The sequence below is a fragment of the Haliotis cracherodii genome, unplaced genomic scaffold (genome assembly GCF_022045235.1).
Source record: "Haliotis cracherodii isolate W230 unplaced genomic scaffold, xgHalCrac1.p SCAF_4, whole genome shotgun sequence".
Taxonomy (NCBI): domain Eukaryota; kingdom Metazoa; phylum Mollusca; class Gastropoda; order Lepetellida; family Haliotidae; genus Haliotis; species Haliotis cracherodii.
Genome location: NW_027266297.1, coordinates 33,617,083 through 33,635,388, shown reverse-complemented (window position 1 = coordinate 33,635,388; position 18,306 = coordinate 33,617,083). Strand labels below are relative to the sequence as shown.

Here is an 18,306-nt window from a genome sequence, read left to right as displayed (position 1 = left end):
GTGGGGAAACTCCAGTACATGTGTACATCTGCATGATTATTTCAACACACATGTTACTGATACCACGTCTTGTCAGTTAATGATTTTGTACATGGTGCACAATACAATCACCGTAAAAAATCGAAACTTCAAAAGACGCTCCAAGCTTTGTATTTGGTTATTGTAAACTGTAATTTTGTGTTGGGTTCAGACATTTTTGGTAAAAAATTAATAATCAAGATGGTCAAACACATTATTTTATCTATGTCAATTTCAATATATACAGATTTTAGAAGTTGAATGTACACTATTAAATCACCAGGAACTTTAACAAGTTATCAATTAGAAATGTCAAAGGGAAATGCACTCGTAATAGCTGCACATGTACCGCTATTGTATATTGCAGTAAAAGGTTTATTGTTTGCACTTTCCTCTCAAGGTAACATCTTCCAATGTTGAGTAGTGCGTTAGGGTCGTAAGAGGCGACTAACGGGATCGGTAGGTCAGGATCGCCAACTTGGTCGATGCATGTCATTGTATCTCAATTGCGTGGATCGTTGCTCATGATGTCAATCGCTGGATGTATTTACAGATATCCAGCCGTCATATAGCTGGAATATTGCTGAGTGCAGCATAAACAACAAACAAACAAACAAACTGTGCTAGGCATGAAAGGAGTGTTGTTCATGTGTTAGAGACTTGATGTATAGGGTAGATTATAATCAGATGTAAAGTTACAAAATGGATGTTTTCTGCATGAATACCTACATGTCCCTTCAAACAACTTCTATTTCTGAAAGAATACAAATAGTTAAAGGTGTTTATTGTCAGTTGTTTGTTATTGTAGTACAGTAACATATATATTTTACTACCCAACTATGTATAGCCTTGTGCAACAAAGATGCCAGCTATTGCTATATTTAATGTTCCACCTACTGCCTAGATAGTGAGTCCACTTATGTAATGGCAGCCTATCAGGTTAATGGTGTTAATGTTTATCAACTTCAACAAGCCATTCCAGCACCAGGCATTGGCAAAGGGCAAAGGCATTGTATGGACACTTCTTTGACTTTGCCCTCAACATATCTTTAGACATTTAACTATAGACAAGCCCACTCATCCTGGTACCAGTTTGCATCCCAGGATATAAACAAGGGCATATTCTGAATTATTACCTACAAGGGCAAACATATCAGGGTTCATTAACATCATATGTGCCCTAGGGTCATATCACGTCACAAGACGACAGTGTATTATTTCCGTCATCTGGAAGGCATTGTTGACGGCATTTGAATCTTATTGTGACGTGAGGTCGGAATGACGTCACACTAGAAACGACGTCATCGCTGAAAATTTTTGATGTCATTCGACAAATTGTGGCTCCGCTGCTGTTGCGACTTGCTGTACTTATAGGTGAACGCTAAAATTTGTCTCTGTATGTAGACATCATCTCGGTAATATCCTCTATATATTTCTGTTAAAACAAATATTGTATTTCAAAGGTAAAGGGAGAATTCTGCATTTCTGATAATAGAATTCCAATTTTTGTTGCCTGAAATGCAGTTGAGTGAGTGAGTGTTCCTAAGTATTTTGATACATATCACAATATTTTAGACATGTGACCAACATTACTAAGTGAAATTCATGCGATAAGTGCTGTTTGATAAAAGTATTGTTACACATATTAAAAGCAGGGGAAATGATTCATATTTCACAGTATGGACAAAATAATAAAATTTTTCAAGACTACTCACTCAAGGATGTTGTTACTAACACATGGTCAAACTGACTGGACATTCACCATGTGCACTAAACACGTGATACCCCTCCACCACCGGCATTGCTTGTGCCTACTTCAAGTGTACATGTTAGGAGATGAGGGGTGGTTGGGTAGCCTACTGGTTGAAGCGTTTGCTCGTCACACTGAAGACCCGGGTTCGATTCCCCACATTGGTACAAAGTTATAAGCCCATTTCTGGTGTCCCCCGCAATGATATTTGAGAGCTCTGTACTTATTTTCTTTCAGATTAAAACTGATGTTATCATGGTTATATAGTTACTAAAACTACACCACAGTCTGTCAATGGTAGACCTGTTGCTTTCCAAAGCATCTTAACGATGGCCTACAAACCCTTGGCTTGTAAAATTCCAACAGGGCCAGCAGAATGGCGAAGTCTAACCCTGCTGTTTTATTATCTTCATCGACAGTGATCCAGTGTGGATTCTGGGTTAGGACAATTCTCCAGCAACCCATACTTTTCGTAAGAGGTGACAAATTGGATGGGGTGGTCAGCCTCGCTGACTTGGTTGATTCATGTCATCGTATCCCAATTGCGTGGATCTTGATAACAATCACTGGATTGTCTGGTCCAGATTCAATTTTTACAGATCGCCATCAAATAGCTGGAATATTGCTAAGTGCGGCGTAAACAACAAAGAAAACAAAAACAAACAAAACTTTGTTGATGGCATGTCATCTTACTCCAAGATATGGATTGTTGCTCACAATATCAATCAATGGATCATCGGACCCGATTATTTACAGACTGCCATCATACAGCAGGAATTTTGATGAGTGGGGCATTAAATGACTACTTTCTGCCTTGTGAACTGGGCCTTGAACAATCATAGATTGCTGCCATGGCTAAGGGGTGGAACTGAACCGTGAATCGCTGTGCCTTAGACCATGTTAGACTGGCCACCCAGCCCCATGATAAATGAAGAAAACAGTTCTCACAAATATTCCGATTTCAGTAATATTTTTACAATTTGGCCACAATTATGAAATTAAGTTGTTTTGTCTATTTTGGCATGAGGTAATCAAACACAATGTAATTTTGTCATCATTTTTGTCATCATTTTTGTCATCATTCTTTGTCATGCAGGTAAATATTTACTGTGTTTACAGCTGAAATCTTTCACTTGTCCGAGTTCAAGTTGATAATGTGTTTTCATTATGTGCCAGTATTTAAAAAGTTATACAGTTATTGTTTATAACACAACACTGATCATGATAAATCATAAAACCACTGGTTCCCATGAACTGGAACATTGTTGCGATTTCTGATAATTATCCTGTGTGGCCAAAGAAGCCATTTCGGAAATGTATCATGCAGGATGTCCAAATGGTGTTATACCATGTATACTGGCATTTCTATGCAACTCTTGTGATAAGGTCTGCTGACATTCATCACACGCTCTGTGACACTGTGGCACCACCTACATGAAGTGGTGTTTATATAACAGGAGGTGACATTTGTCGGCCACCAAGAGCATGTTTTATTCATATCTCCATCTACAACATTTCACACTGGCGATAATTGAACCACCAGATAAAGCTGTTTCTGTAGCAAAGGTTATAACTTGCCTGATCAAATTGCAGTATCTCTAGGGTCAGATTCTAAAACCGAAACATTCCAAGTACCCTACAAGTATAAGATCCAGTGGTCTGCTGTGCAGAGTTGCATCCCCTAGCCATGCCAGGATCTGCCGGTTGTGGGTTTGAATCCTAGTTTTGTCTTGAGTATAATCCTTGGTCTGTCAGCACCATGTTTGTCTTTTGGGTTCAATCAGTGTCAGAAACATCTATATGATCTAAGACCTGCATTGGATCATAGAGATCAATAATCGTTAACTAAATAGCAATGAATTATCGATAAATATCGGAGAAGTATCTTTGAGCAAATACACACAAAAAACATATTTCACACCACTGGTGAGTGGTGGCACATGTGTTCAGGGATTATTTTGTGCACATTTGAGTTACAACAAGAACAGTTTCCATCTTCAGCAATTAACATTATTGACAATAACAAGTCTGTTTTGGTAAATGTAAGCTTTGTTTCATCACAATAGTTTATGTAACGCATTATCATTGATTATCGGTGACACAATTTTCATATCGATAATCGTTAATATTTCTTCCCATCCATGATAATTCCGATTATGCCAGCCCTAACCTGCATCACTTCGGGCTTTGCACCAGAGTGGTAATTGTCTAAGATATGCATCAGTTGTCTTTCATCCTACACTTGTCATGATTAGACTGAAATACAGCAAAAGCACTCTTAAACCCCATGTCACTCGCTAAGTTGTATCACAGCAATTATGGAGACGATGTAAGAGTAATCTTTCAACTCTGAAGATCTGCCTTGTCAGATAAGGATGGTTCAGTGTATTTTGGGATGGAGGCTGTCATCAAGTGTAGCTGAAAGGCTTCCAGTCATGCCATGGCTATCAACATCTGTTTTAGACCTCCATGCTTCAGGTGCATTGTTTGTTCTCACTGCTAGGGCAGAGTAGCCTTTTGGTTAAAGTGTTGCTTTGTGCACCAAAGACTTGAGTTCAACTCCCCACATGGGAACAAATTGCAAAGTCCTTGCTGGATATAACTGGAATGTTGATAAAAGCAGCCAAATACACACACATTGTTCCTGTGAGAGTGATACCCATCAAAATGTCACTGAACATTGTTAGCAAATACAGAAAGCTCATTTACAGGTCTTTGATAGGCATTTGGAAGTCGAAGTACATGAATACGTGACACTTTTTTCTGGATAGCAACTTGTTTATTTCTTGTACTGATGTTTCAGGGCTACTGCTTGAGTGGCGGTGGGGTAGCCTAGTGGTTAAAGTGTTCGCTCGTCATGCCAAAGACCCGGGTTCGATTCCCCCCATGGGAAGAATGCGTGAAGCCCAGTTTTGGTGTCCCCTGTTGTGATATTTGCTGTAAGATTGCTAAAAGCGGCGTAAAACAAAACTCATTCACTCTTTCAGTTGCAAAGGTTCACTGCTCGTTTCCTTGCTCTGTAACCATGGTGATTTCAGGAAATGATGACTGATATGTGATCGAGCCCTGTGTGAAATTGTTTTGTTCTGACATCAATTGAAAAGAATTTAGAACATTTGAGAATGTAATATATTTCCTTCATATGACTTTATCAAATAGATTGGTGTGTTGAGCACATCTGATGCATATCTTTTATCCAGAAATAGGTTCTCTTGTTTATTTCCTGCTTTTGAATAAGGTTTCACTGTGGGCGGGGAAAGATGTAGCCTTGAAACGTCATTTCACATAACATGCCACACATAGCAATGTCCAGCTATAAGATATTAGCCTGTAAGTAAATGGTCTGGATTAGATGAGTCAGTGATTGATATTATCTACACCATTTGGGCACAATGACACACTTTCAACAAAGTCACCGAGCCTCAACAGCCAATCCATTAAGTCGAATCATACGACCAACATAGGTTGCTGGGACCATTTCTAATCTGGAAGGGGGCACGGGTGTCCCAGTCGTCTAAGGTGCCGTGATTCACTGTGCAGAGTTACTTCCCTTGGGCATGCCAGGAACCTATGATTGTGGGTTCGAATCCGAGTGCTCGCGATTATTATCCCCCGCCGCGCGAAAGCGCGAAGCGGGGGATATAGTATTCACGACCGTCCGTACGTCCGTCCGTAAGTCCCACCTGTTTGTTGCCGCGATATCTCAAGAACTAAACACTGGATTGTCTTCATATTTGGAACTATGGTGTATATACAGACTCCGCAGACACCAGTCGGTTTTGGTGACCTTGATCCCATTTTCAAGGTCACAGCAGGCATATCTGCTTTTGGAGTTGGAAAACGGTGTTGCCGCAATATCTCAAGAACTAATCTCTGGAATGTCTTCATATTTGGAACTATGGTGTATATACAGACTCCGCAGACACCAGTCGGTTTTGGTGACCTTGACCCCATTTTCAAGGTCACAGCAGGCATATCTGCTTTTGGAGTTTGAAAACGGTGTTGCCGCAATATCTCAAGAACTAATCTCTGGATTGTCTTCATATTTGGAACTATGGTGTATATACAGACTCCGCAGACACCAGTCGGTTTTGGTGACCTTGACCCCATTTTCAAGGTCACAGCAGGCATATCTGCTTTTGGAGTTGGAAAACGGTGTTGCCGCAATATCTCAAGAACTAATCTCTGGATTGTCTTCATATTTGTAACTATGGTGTATATACAGACTCCGCAGACACCAGTCGGTTTTGGTGACCTTGACCCCATTTTCAAGGTCACAGCAGGCAAATCTGCTTTTGGAGTTGGAAAACAGTGTTGCCGCGATATCTCAAGAACTAATCTCTGGATAGTCTTCATATTTGGTACTATGGTGTATATACAGACTCTGCAGACACCAGTCGGTTTTCGTGACCTTAAATTAATTTTCAAGGTAACATTAACTTAACTTTCAAGGTAACAGACTCCGCAGACACCAGTTGGTTTTGGTGACCTTGACCCCATTTTCAAGGTCACAGCAGGCATATCTGCTTTTGGAGTTGGAAAACGGTGTTGCCGCAATATTGGTGACCTTGACCCCATTTTCAAGGTCACAGCAGGCATATCTGCTTTTGGAGTTGGAAAACGGTGTTGCCGCAATATCTCAAGAACTAATCTCTGGATTGTCTTCATATTTGGAACTATGGTGTATATACAGACTCCGCAGACACCAGTCGGTTTTGGTGACCTTGACCCCATTTTCAAGGTCACAGCAGGCATATCTGCTTTTGGAGTTGGAAAACGGTGTTGCCGCAATATCTCAAGAACTAATCTCTGGATTGTCTTCATATTTGGAACTATGGTGTATATACAGGCTCCGCAGACACCAGTTGGTTTTAGTGACCTTGACCCCATTTTCAAGGTCACAGCAGGCATATCTGCTTTTGGAGTTGGAAAACAGTGTTGCCGCAATATCTCAAGAACTAATCTCTGGAATGTCTTCATATTTGGAACTATGGTGTATATACAGACTCCGCATACACTAGTCGGTTTTGGTGACCTTGACCCCATTTTCAAGGTCACAGCAGGCATATCTGCTTTTGGAGTTGGAAAACGGTGTTGCCGCAATATCTCAAGAACTAATCTCTGGATTGTCTTCATATTTGTAACTATGGTGTATATACAGACTCCGCAGACACCAGTCGGTTTTGGTGACCTTGACCCCATTTTCAAGGTCACAGCAGGCAAATCTGCTTTTGGAGTTGGAAAACAGTGTTGCCGCGATATCTCAAGAACTAATCTCTGGATAGTCTTCATATTTGGTACTATGGTGTATATACAGACTCTGCAGACACCAGTCGGTTTTCGTGACCTTAAATTAATTTTCAAGGTAACATTAACTTAATTTTCAAGGTAACAGACTCCGCAGACACCAGTTGGTTTTGGTGACCTTGACCCCATTTTCAAGGTCACAGCAGGCATATCTGCTTTTGGAGTTGGAAAACGGTGTTGCCGCAATATTGGTGACCTTGACCCCATTTTCAAGGTCACAGCAGGCATATCTGCTTTTGGAGTTGGAAAACGGTGTTGCCGCAATATCTCAAGAACTAATCTCTGGATTGTCTTCATATTTGGAACTATGGTGTATATACAGACTCCGCAGACACCAGTCGGTTTTGGTGACCTTGACCCCATTTTCAAGGTCACAGCAGGCATATCTGCTTTTGGAGTTGGAAAACGGTGTTGCCGCAATATCTCAAGAACTAATCTCTGGAATGTCTTCATATTTGGAACTATGGTGTATATACAGACTCTGCAGACACCAGTCGGTTTTGGTGACCTTGACCCCATTTTCAAGGTCACAGCAGGCATATCTGCTTTTGGAGTTGGAAAACGGTGTTGCCGCAATATCTCAAGAACTAATCTCTGGATTGTCTTCATATTTGGAACTATGGTGTATATACAGACTCCGCAGACACCAGTCAGTTTTGGTGACCTTGACCCCATTTTCAAGGTCACAGCAGGCATATCTGCTTTTGGAGTTTGAAAACGGTGTTGCCGCAATATCTCAAGAACTAATCTCTGGAATGTCTTCATATTTGGAACTATGGTGTATATACAGACTCCGCAGACACCAGTCGGTTTTGGTGACCTTGACCCCATTTTCAAGGTCACAGCAGGCATATCTGCTTTTGGAGTTGGAAAACGGTGTTGCCGCAATATCTCAAGAACTAATCTCTGGATTGTCTTCATATTTGGAACTATGGTGTATATACAGACTCCGCAGACACCAGTCGGTTTTGGTGACCTTGACCCCATTTTCAAGGTCACAGCAGGCATATCTGCTTTTGGAGTTTGAAAACGGTGTTGCCGCGATATCTCAAGAACTAATCTCTGGAATGTCTTCATATTTGGAACTATGGTGTATATACAGACTCCGCAGACACCAGTCGGTTTTGGTCACCTTGATCCCATTTTCAAGGTCACAGCAGGCAAATCTGCTTTTGGAGTTAGAAAACAGTGTTGCCGCGATATCTCAAGAACTAATCGCTGGATTGTCTTTATATTTGGAACTATAGTGTATATACAGACACCGCATACACCTGTCAGTTTTGGTGACCTTGACCCCATTTTCAAGGTCACAGCAGGCATATCTGCTTTTGGAGTTTGAAAACGGTGTTGCCGCAATATCTCAAGAACTAATCTCTGGAATGTCTTCATATTTGGAACTATGGTGTATATACAGACTCTGCAGACACCAGTCGGTTTTGGTGACCTTGACCCCATTTTCAAGGTCACAGCAGGCATATCTGCTTTTGGAGTTGGAAAACGGTGTTGCCGCAATATCTCAAGAACTAATCTCTGGATTGTCTTCATATTTGGAACTATGGTGTATATACAGACTCCGCAGACACCAGTCAGTTTTGGTGACCTTGACCCCATTTTCAAGGTCACAGCAGGCATATCTGCTTTTGGAGTTGGAAAACGGTGTTGCCGCAATATCTCAAGAACTAATCTCTGGAATGTCTTCATATTTGGAACTATGGTGTATATACAGACTCCGCAGACACCAGTCGGTTTTGGTGACCTTGACCCCATTTTCAAGGTCACAGCAGGCATATCTGCTTTTGGAGTTTGAAAACGGTGTTGCCGCAATATCTCAAGAACTAATCTCTGGATTGTCTTCATATTTGGAACTATGGTGTATATACAGACTCCGCAGACACCAGTCGGTTTTGGTGACCTTGACCCCATTTTCAAGGTCACAGCAGGCATATCTGCTTTTGGAGTTTGAAAACGGTGTTGCCGCGATATCTCAAGAACTAATCTCTGGAATGTCTTCATATTTGGAACTATGGTGTATATACAGACTCCGCAGACACCAGTCGGTTTTGGTCACCTTGATCCCATTTTCAAGGTCACAGCAGGCAAATCTGTTTTTGGAGTTGGAAAACGGTGTTGCCACAATATCTCAAGAACTAATCGCTGGATTGTCTTCATATTTGGTACTATGGTGTACAGGCGGGGGATATTTCGTCACTCTGTGACAAATACTTGTTTTCATAGGTTTATCCACACCATACCCATGCTCGTGGGTAGTGGTAAACAGAGACCTGCATCACTTGGGGCTTTCCTCCCACATTAAGCTGACACACCGTGATATAACTGGAATAATGTTAAAAGTGGTGTTAAACCCAACTCACTCACTCACTCTAATCTGGAATCAAGCCGTGAAGATATCTGGTGAAATAGATTGGTGTGTTGGTCACATCTGATGCATATCTTATATCCAGAAGTAGATTCTCTTGTTTATTTCATGATATTGAGTAATGTTTGTTGGAGGGGCAAGGAGTAGGCCTGAAACGTCATTTCACATAACATGATGACATATGGCGTCGAGTCATGTACAGGTGTTTTGCCGCAAGTGCCACTTATAAGTATTAAGGTGTAGCATGTTTTCCATGTGTTAAGATTGTATCTCCTTCTTTAATATAAGTAAGACTTCAGAACAATAGGCAGTAGATGACTACAAACATATGTTTCAGCTGACAATGTGGCAACCTTATCTCCAAAATCAAAGTATTTTCTGTATCTGCAACAGGAAGTGCACATGCCCGTCAAGTGAGGAGCACAATGTCTGCCACTGCACAATTATGTGCAATTATGTTATTCCTTTTGACGAGCTGAGACTCAGTATGTCATGTTTACTGAGCTTTCATCAGTAGTTTGTGAACAGCATGCCAAATTATGCAGGACATATTGTTGGTTTGTTGTTTATTGCCGTACTCAGCAGTTTTCCAGCGATATGACAGTGGTCTGTAAATAACCAAGTCTCAACCAGACAATCCTGTGTTAAATAGATATTGTGATGTTGTCGGGGGTACGATGACATGCTTTCAACCAAGTCATCGATTCCAACAATACGATCCATTTAGTTGCCTTTTATGTCCAGCATAGGTTGCTGGGACTAGTTCTAATCTAGAATCGACCCGTGAAGACCTGGGTTATAATAGGCTTTCACTTTCAGCAAGCCATGATTGCTGCAAAAGGCGACTATGCTTGTCATAAGAGGCGACTAACGTGATCGAGTGGTCAGGCTTGCTGACTTACTTGATGCATGTCATAGTGTCCTAATTGCGTGGATCGATGCTCATGATGTTAATCACTGGATTTTCTGGTCCAGACTCGAATATTTACAGACTGATGTCATATAGCTGGACTATTGCTGAGAGCGGCGTTAAACAAACAAACAAACAAACAAACAAACTAATAATAACATAGTCACAAGTTTTATTATCCCCCACCCAACAAAGTTGGCGGGGGATATAGAAACGGGCTCCATCCGTCCGTCCGTCACGTTTCGTTTCGTTGCCGGAGCATAACTCATAAACCGTTCAATATTTTTTCATCAAGCTTTGCAGGTCTGTCGGGTACATGCTGAACTGGTGCTGAACTGGTGCCTTTTGCTCTGTGAGGGTAGAGTTCGTTTCCGGAGCATAACTCATAAACCGTTCAATATTTTTTCATCAAACGTTGCAGGTCTGTCAGGTACATGCTGAACTGGTGCCTTTTGCTATTTAGAAATTTTAGACATTTTTATTTTTTACGTTTCCATGGCAACAAGATGGACTTAGGTTCTGTGAGGGTAGAGTTCGTTTCTGGAGCATAACTCATAAACCGTTCAATATTTTTTCATCAAGCTTAGCAGGTCTGTCAGGTACATGCTGAACTGGTGCCTTTTGCTATTTAGAAATTTTAGAATTTTTTATTTACGTTTCCATGGCAACAAGTTGGAATTAGGTTCCAAACTCTTCTTTTTTTTTACAATTTCCATGACAAGTTCCACCTCGGTTAAAAAAGGTTAGGGTTTGTTTAGATTTAATTATGTCATAAATTCTGCAACAGGGGCGGGGGATATAGCCACGTTAGTGGCAAACTCTTGTTATATTTGTTGTTGTTACCTCATGACACATGAGACATACTTCCTGCATAGATTTATATGTAAGTTATCCTGCTTTGAGTACACAGCCTTCTTGTCATTTGTCACCTTATTGACCTGAGAACCAACTGTTTTGAGTCAGAGAGTATAATGACATTAACACTCTCTGTTCTTTCTTCTGTTGCAATAGATCCGTGAAGATCCGGGGTAGAATAGGTCTTCAGCAACCTATCCTTGTTGGTCAGGTGGTCCGGTGGTTAGGCTCGGTGACTTGCTTGATGAATGTCATCAATCCCAATTGCGTAGATCGATGCTCATGATGTCAATCACTGGATTGTCTGGTCCAGACTCAATTATTTACAGACTGCCGTCATATGGCTGGAATATCGCTGAGTGCGGCGTTAAACAACAAACCAACCAACCAAATCTGTTTTAAAAGCACGGAAAGTTTTAAGGGTACAAATTGTAAGGTTGGTGTTCAACAGATAGCGTCTTGGGACTGGAGTAAAGAGTAAGTCCCGGACCCGCCATATTAATAGTGGGACGATACACCAATGAATCTGTGGATCGCGAATTTTTACATCTCGATACAAGTATCGATCACAGTTGCGCACTAAGTAAAAAGTATTGATTGTTACCTTAAATGTATTCTTTAATAACTAAACCAAACACTAATTACAAGTGAAAATGAGTGATGAAAACGTAAATATTTTCATCCATTGCGCCATACTTGACACTGCGAAATGTAAATTGTAAGTGTGTCAGGTATTTGGCCATCCTGTCTATGAAAAAGATGGCTAAGCACCAAAGATAAGAACACAAAGAAGTGTCGTTATACATATCGGATCATGAGTAAGGTATCATGATACGTATCGGATCGCACAGTTGGTGTATCGTCCCAGCCCTACCCCATACACCTTGCTTGTAGTGAGCACTCACAGAAGGTGAAGTGGATATGGCTCTTGGGATATACTGTGTGTCATGATGCCCCGATAGTATTGTTCACTCGTCATGTTTCAGTCCCCAGACTACCTGGTCCAGGCTCTATTGTTTACAACTGCCTCCGTGTTCCAGTGGGACCCGTGAAGATCCGGGGTAGAATAGGTCTTCAGCAACCCATGCTTGCCGTAAAAGGCGACTAATGGCATCGGTTGGTCAGGCTCGCTGACTTGGTTGATGCATGTCATCGATCCCAATTGTATGGATCCCTGCTCATGATATTAATCACTGGATTGTCTGGTCCAGACTCGATTATTTACAGACCGCCATCATATAGCTGGAATATTGCTGAGTGCGGCGTAAAACAACAAACCAACCAACGGTGGTCCAGTTGAGAGAGCGTTGACTTACCTGGTTGTCGTCAGTTTATGTGACTTACGACTATAGGCAGTGTAGGCAGAGGGAGAAACTTAGGAAAATGTGAATATATTCAAACAATTAAAGTACACCTTATACCTTCATATCACTACAGTTAATGACAGAATAACTGATGTAATATGATTTTGTTTGTGTGTTGTTTAACGCTGCACTCAGCAATATTCCAGCTATATCACATCGGTCTTCAAATAATCAAGTCTGGATCAGATAATCCAGTTATTGACATCATGAGCATCGATCCATGCAATTGGGATACGATGACATGCATCAACCAAGTCAGCGAACCTGACCGTAAGTCGCCTCTTACGACTATATGAAAGAATCAAGCGTTTTTTTCTTCTTTTGAGCAGTATATTTGTACGAGGAAAACTATAATCTCCATTTACATTTTTGAAAGTCTTTACAGACTGTGTGGGTAATGGTATTTCCACAATGTATCAATTGTCGTAATCATGGTATTATGGGTTAAATTTCAAGATATTAAAAAACTCTGTGCAATGTTGATAAAGGTGTGAGCTGCTTGTCTGTAGACTAACATTTAGTCTCTGAAATCTTATATTACACAATATCCTTCTTGACTTTAAAAATAAAAAAAAATTCCCAATGCTGAATTCAGAGACTGTGGAATAGAGCTAGCTTGAGCTGGCTAGACATGCTTTTGTATGCATTTCTAGATTTTCTTTCTTCTTAAAATAAATATATTCCACGGTCATGGTGCCGGACTACTTGTCTGCTGCCAGAGATGTCAGCACAGTCCCACCTCGGGCTTCACTGACAGGGGAGAGGGTCTGTCTACATTGTCCAACTAGTCTCTCCTGTATTGCTTACATAGGGCTTGCTGTCAGGAAGTCGAACATTGTTGTAGTATTTGAAGTGGCTAAGTTTCCATAGATTAGGTTTGTGATTCTGAGAACCCAAACAGTTTGAACATCTGGATTTCTTATGAAGGACTTGGCTTGGATAAGTTATTAAGTAATTCAAAACCTAATTTGTTTTCAAAAATTTCATGATCTATTTAAATTTCGCCTTGTATAATTATACACAGACAGTGTGTCAGTTTCACAGAGGCTACTTATGTTACACAGTCTCGGGCTTGATAGGCAGCAGTTAGATGAAGTAAAAACGTGTAATGACTAGGGCCTTTACGATTCACTCGCGTATTCGGTGAATCCAGCCGTATCCATTCATGATTTGAATTCATTATTCGTAGCCACTAGGATCAAATATATATGAATATGAAATTATGTGCATTTACATACCCTGTACCTAAAAACATCCATAAGAAGATATGATATGCATAGATTTCTTCGAAGACAACACTCTTATTATATTCAATTTGACAGGAATGTGGTCACTGGTCATTGTAGCATTTGAGCAGATACTAGTACTTGGACAAGTGCAGTATATAAATGTATAATTTATATAATTAACAAACCATGACAAATAATTTATATTAATGTTTCACTGAAACAAACAAATAATACATCAACTGCTGACTTGTTATTGTATTCGTGAATTAATATTCATATTCATTACCCTATATTCATGATACGAATCGTATTCGCCTCAGTGTGTATTCGTTGCATCGCTAGTGATGACCTCCGAATCCATGACTCCCCCTGATTATGTTTGGGTCTTTACTCCCACATCAATTTGACATAATGTGACACCAGAGTTGATTGATAAATTCTAAACCTCAAGGAATTGCATTTTAGTGAAACCTGTTGTTGTGGACATTACTTGATGTCAACAAACACTTGGGTCAGTTGAGGAAATTGTGCCGCTGTGACAAACCAGCCAAGTATGTAGGGGTCTGTGACCTTTGGATAATGGACAAGCTTGAGGAATGTGCAGTGATCATGTACTTGCAGATTGTTGTGTGGACTGGAAATGTGAACCCAGGTTTCATCCATAGTCACAAATAGCTGCAAGAACCTTTCTGGATCAGCTTCAAACAGAACAAGATAATCAACCCTCATATGACTGATACTCACTCACACAATGATCTCATGTTTTGAGAGTAGGAAGAGTGGTTTGAGGTTGGAGTTGGTGTCAGTGAAGAAAGGTTCACTTCTAATTTCCGTCTGTAACCATGGTGATACATGCTGTAATTTCAGGATATGATGACTGATATGTGAGCGAGGCCCTGTGTGACATTGTCTTGTTCTGACACCAACTGAAAAGAATTTCAAACATTTGAGGATGTAATATATTTTGGTCGTATGGTCTAATCAAACAGTGTCCAACCCAGAATTGAAAATCAAGGGGGGGACTTGTCCCCCCTATTATGTAGAAAATAGGGGGGATTTTGAAAAAGTAGGGGGGATAACTGCTTTCTTCAAAAATGTCTTATTTTGTATTATGTACTGGAACATCATCATAAAACAGATCATAATAAAGAACTGAAATGAATAACAATGCTTTGTGATTTCCCCTTCAGTTTGAGAAATAATTACAGTGACTGTGGTTTCATCATTGTCTTTTTTAGAACATCTATTTTGATTAAAAAAGTCTGTAATTTTTTTGTTTTTGCGCGACATTTTCACTATTCAAAAGATCGTCTGCAATGACAGTCGGCGATTCATATTGTGTGATTTCAGAAACAAAACTAAAATGAACTAAAATGCTCAAAAATATTTTCAGAACTATTCAAGATAGAATATTTATTGTCTTTTAACATCTTGTCAAAGGTTTTTGATTACTAAACAACAAAATACAACATAATTTTGATCAAAGTTTTTATACGCTTTCTACTAAAGTAAAGTAAATTTCGTTTCCAATGCAAATCCTTTCGATAATTTATTCAGCCAAGCTCCTTCCCAGCGCGTGACACCTTCGTTACACTCTCGGTATAGAGAGCTCTGCGAACGGGCTATTGCTGTGAGGAGCTTGTTATTAACCCAAGGGACGTAACTCGTGTTCGAACTTCTGGTTATTATCGATCAGTCTTTGACAGTTGTTTACAATGTTTGCTGTGAACTGTCTTTCTTCGTTAATTGATTAAAGATTTAGTGAGTATTGAATCTAAAGGTAGGGATAAACAGCTGATAAAGTAAGTGACTGTACAAGAAATTACTGTGCGCGACAGATCGCGCTTGAGTTTTTTATGAGGGGCGATTTGATTTTTTTAGTGTGAATCGCGCAATCGTGCAGTTTCGGTTGGACACTGATCAAATAGATTGGTGTACGTACTACTGATAGATACCATTGACCCACAGTAGATTTTCTTGTTGATTTCATGATATTGATTAAGTTTCCTTGTGGGAGCACGTTAAAAGTTTATCACTGTTGATGTCACAATTATTCTTGACAAATAATCCTGATAATCAGTGTTCCTGTTTACTGGTGATTACCATTTTTGTACCGGTAAAATTTGGATTGGACTGGTAATTCATGTGGTTGTCAGTCCCTGTGGACAGGCACATAAGGTACCTTATATTCACTATAGTATATTTTTCGAACAGTCAGCTTGTCTTTTATCATCAGAGTTTCCCATTGTCTATGCTTAGTGCAAGGAAATAACTTTTAGCTTTGCTTAGAGGTTAAATATCTATTTTTAGAGACTTAGTCTCGAACCAAAGTAAAATGCTGAAAATGATGTTTAAAGAATTACAAGCAGGTAGTTTACATACATTTTCTTGTTTGTTCAAAGTTAGGACTGACGAAAAATTGAGGGGACTGGAAGCTTCAAGAGCCAGCTGGAACACCAATAATACAAAAGGCTGTTACATTTGTGGTTGGTATTGAGGTAATCAGGATATCTATTGTGGGTTGGTGAAGTATGTTTCCATACAGACATAACAGAAAGACTGCGATCCGTTGTGTGTTTGTAAAGATGCTGTGGCTTTGAAAATTCCCACAAATAGAATATTTTACAAGTTAGTCAGGATCTGTGAATGTTTGATGGATTGTCAAACCAGGTTGATTCATGAAGTCTTGTCTAATATTTGGTTGTTCCAAATGATATTAAGGACATATTTGGCAACATGGCATCTAACATTTTCAAGGAATGGAATAGCAGGGTAGGAAATTATCTTTTATTTCCGCCGTTGTCCCCAAGTCGGCGAAAAAAATCATCTACATGATCTATCATCTACCCAGTCATGCTTATAGTAGGCAGTGGTAGAAATTGGCACTAGCCCTGTAGTCCTTGCCAAACTGTCCAATAGCTAAGGTATCCTAAGGACTAGTAGACATTTGCCCTTTTTAAGAGTTTTGCCATGTGTTATCATTATTAGTACCAGCGGGCTAAAACTGTTAGTTTCTATCACTGAGTAGGTAGTCCGCAACAAATTATTTAAGTTCAAATGTATTTTCAATATTTTTAACATCAACATTATATATTTATTTAGATCTGCAGTGGACAGTTGCCTTTATTCACACAATGTACATAAGACCGATGTTTAAGCCAAGTTCTCTGTTGACATTTCCTGCCGTGACTCCACACGAAGCAAGACAACATTGTTTTACTGCCTTTAATACTCGAAATATCATTTTTTCCTTGATGGGTGTGCACTATGCTTGAGACTGAGTCCGCACTATACACAAGGAAATACTGTATTTATTTTTTGTGAAACCAGGAAACATGGAGGTGAGAAATTGGGTTATGTGTAAGGATAGTTGCACAAATTTTATATCCAGATTTACGGCATACCATTATGATTTTTTCACGTGGTCAGCACCAAGGTGTGAAACTACAGGACCAAGGGGGGTACTTATGATATTGTCTCTGATCTCTTTCCCATGTAAATACACTGTAAGGCTGATGATGTGTATCACCGATACGCCATGATTTATGTCTAGACGATACGATGTGCTACACCATGTATACGCTATATTCCACATCAATGTAACCTCAGGGCTACAGAATGTTTTTTTGAGCTGTTGAATATTTGCTCATGTGTTATCATTCTCTTTGGGTATTTGATAGTTTTTGAGGGTATTCAATTTATTTACTCCCTTAGATCCAGACTTTGGGGTATTTATGTACCAATGCGCAGACATTTTTGAAATAATTCTGCTTAAAATGCTGATTTTTCAGTTTCTGTTCATGTGCTGCCTCAAGAAAGTTAGATATTGCATAAGCTCACAACCACGATGAACATGTGTCCGTTGTAATGAGACGTAGCTTTTGTTCATTAATCACTGAGTCGAGTTAATGTATTCAGTCAAACGTAACATACTCACGACAGCCTACTGTCTCTCGTATGTGAGATGGGTGGGGTTCTTGGTACTCATTGAAGCACTTGACACTAATTAATTCAGTCACCGTGACTAGCCTTCGCATGTGCGACCATGTCGAGGGGTTAAAGCGTCCCCTAAAATTATTTATGCATATTTGTACTCAAGTAACCCGAAATTTATTTGTTTATGGTAATTTATTTTGCATATTTTATGCAAATACACAGCATATTTGGAGCTCTGGTACTTTAGTGGAGACACGGATGTCCCAGTCATCCAAGATGCAACAGTTTCCTGTGCCGAGTTGCACCCCATTGATGTAAACTGTAAACTTTTATTTTGATTTGTTTGTTGTTTAAATCTGCACTCAGCAATATTCCAGCCATATGACAGCAGTCTGTAAATAATTGAGTCTGGACCAGGTAATCCTGTGATTGACCTCATAAGCATCGATCTACTCAATTGGGATAACAATGACATGCATTAATCAACCCTATCCCTTTACTCACCTCTTATGACCAGGAAAGTCGCCTTTTATGGCAAGCATGGGTTGCTGAATACCTAT

At 39.9% G+C, this 18,306-nt stretch overlaps 1 protein-coding gene across 2 annotated transcripts in view; it reads left to right on the top strand.

The window, feature by feature from the left end:
* Positions 1 to 16,220: 16,220 nt before the first annotated feature.
* Positions 16,221 to 18,306, top strand: part of LOC139479088 (heparan sulfate glucosamine 3-O-sulfotransferase 1-like) — a 275,458-nt gene continuing 273,372 nt past the window's right edge. Inside the window, exon 1 of one of the 2 annotated variants that reach the window (XM_071261845.1) lies at positions 16,221 to 16,296. The gene's annotated coding sequence lies outside the window, so the exon portion shown is untranslated. Of the gene's footprint in view, positions 16,309 to 18,306 lie in introns of both variants that reach the window. The other variant, XM_071261846.1, reaches the window with a different exon arrangement.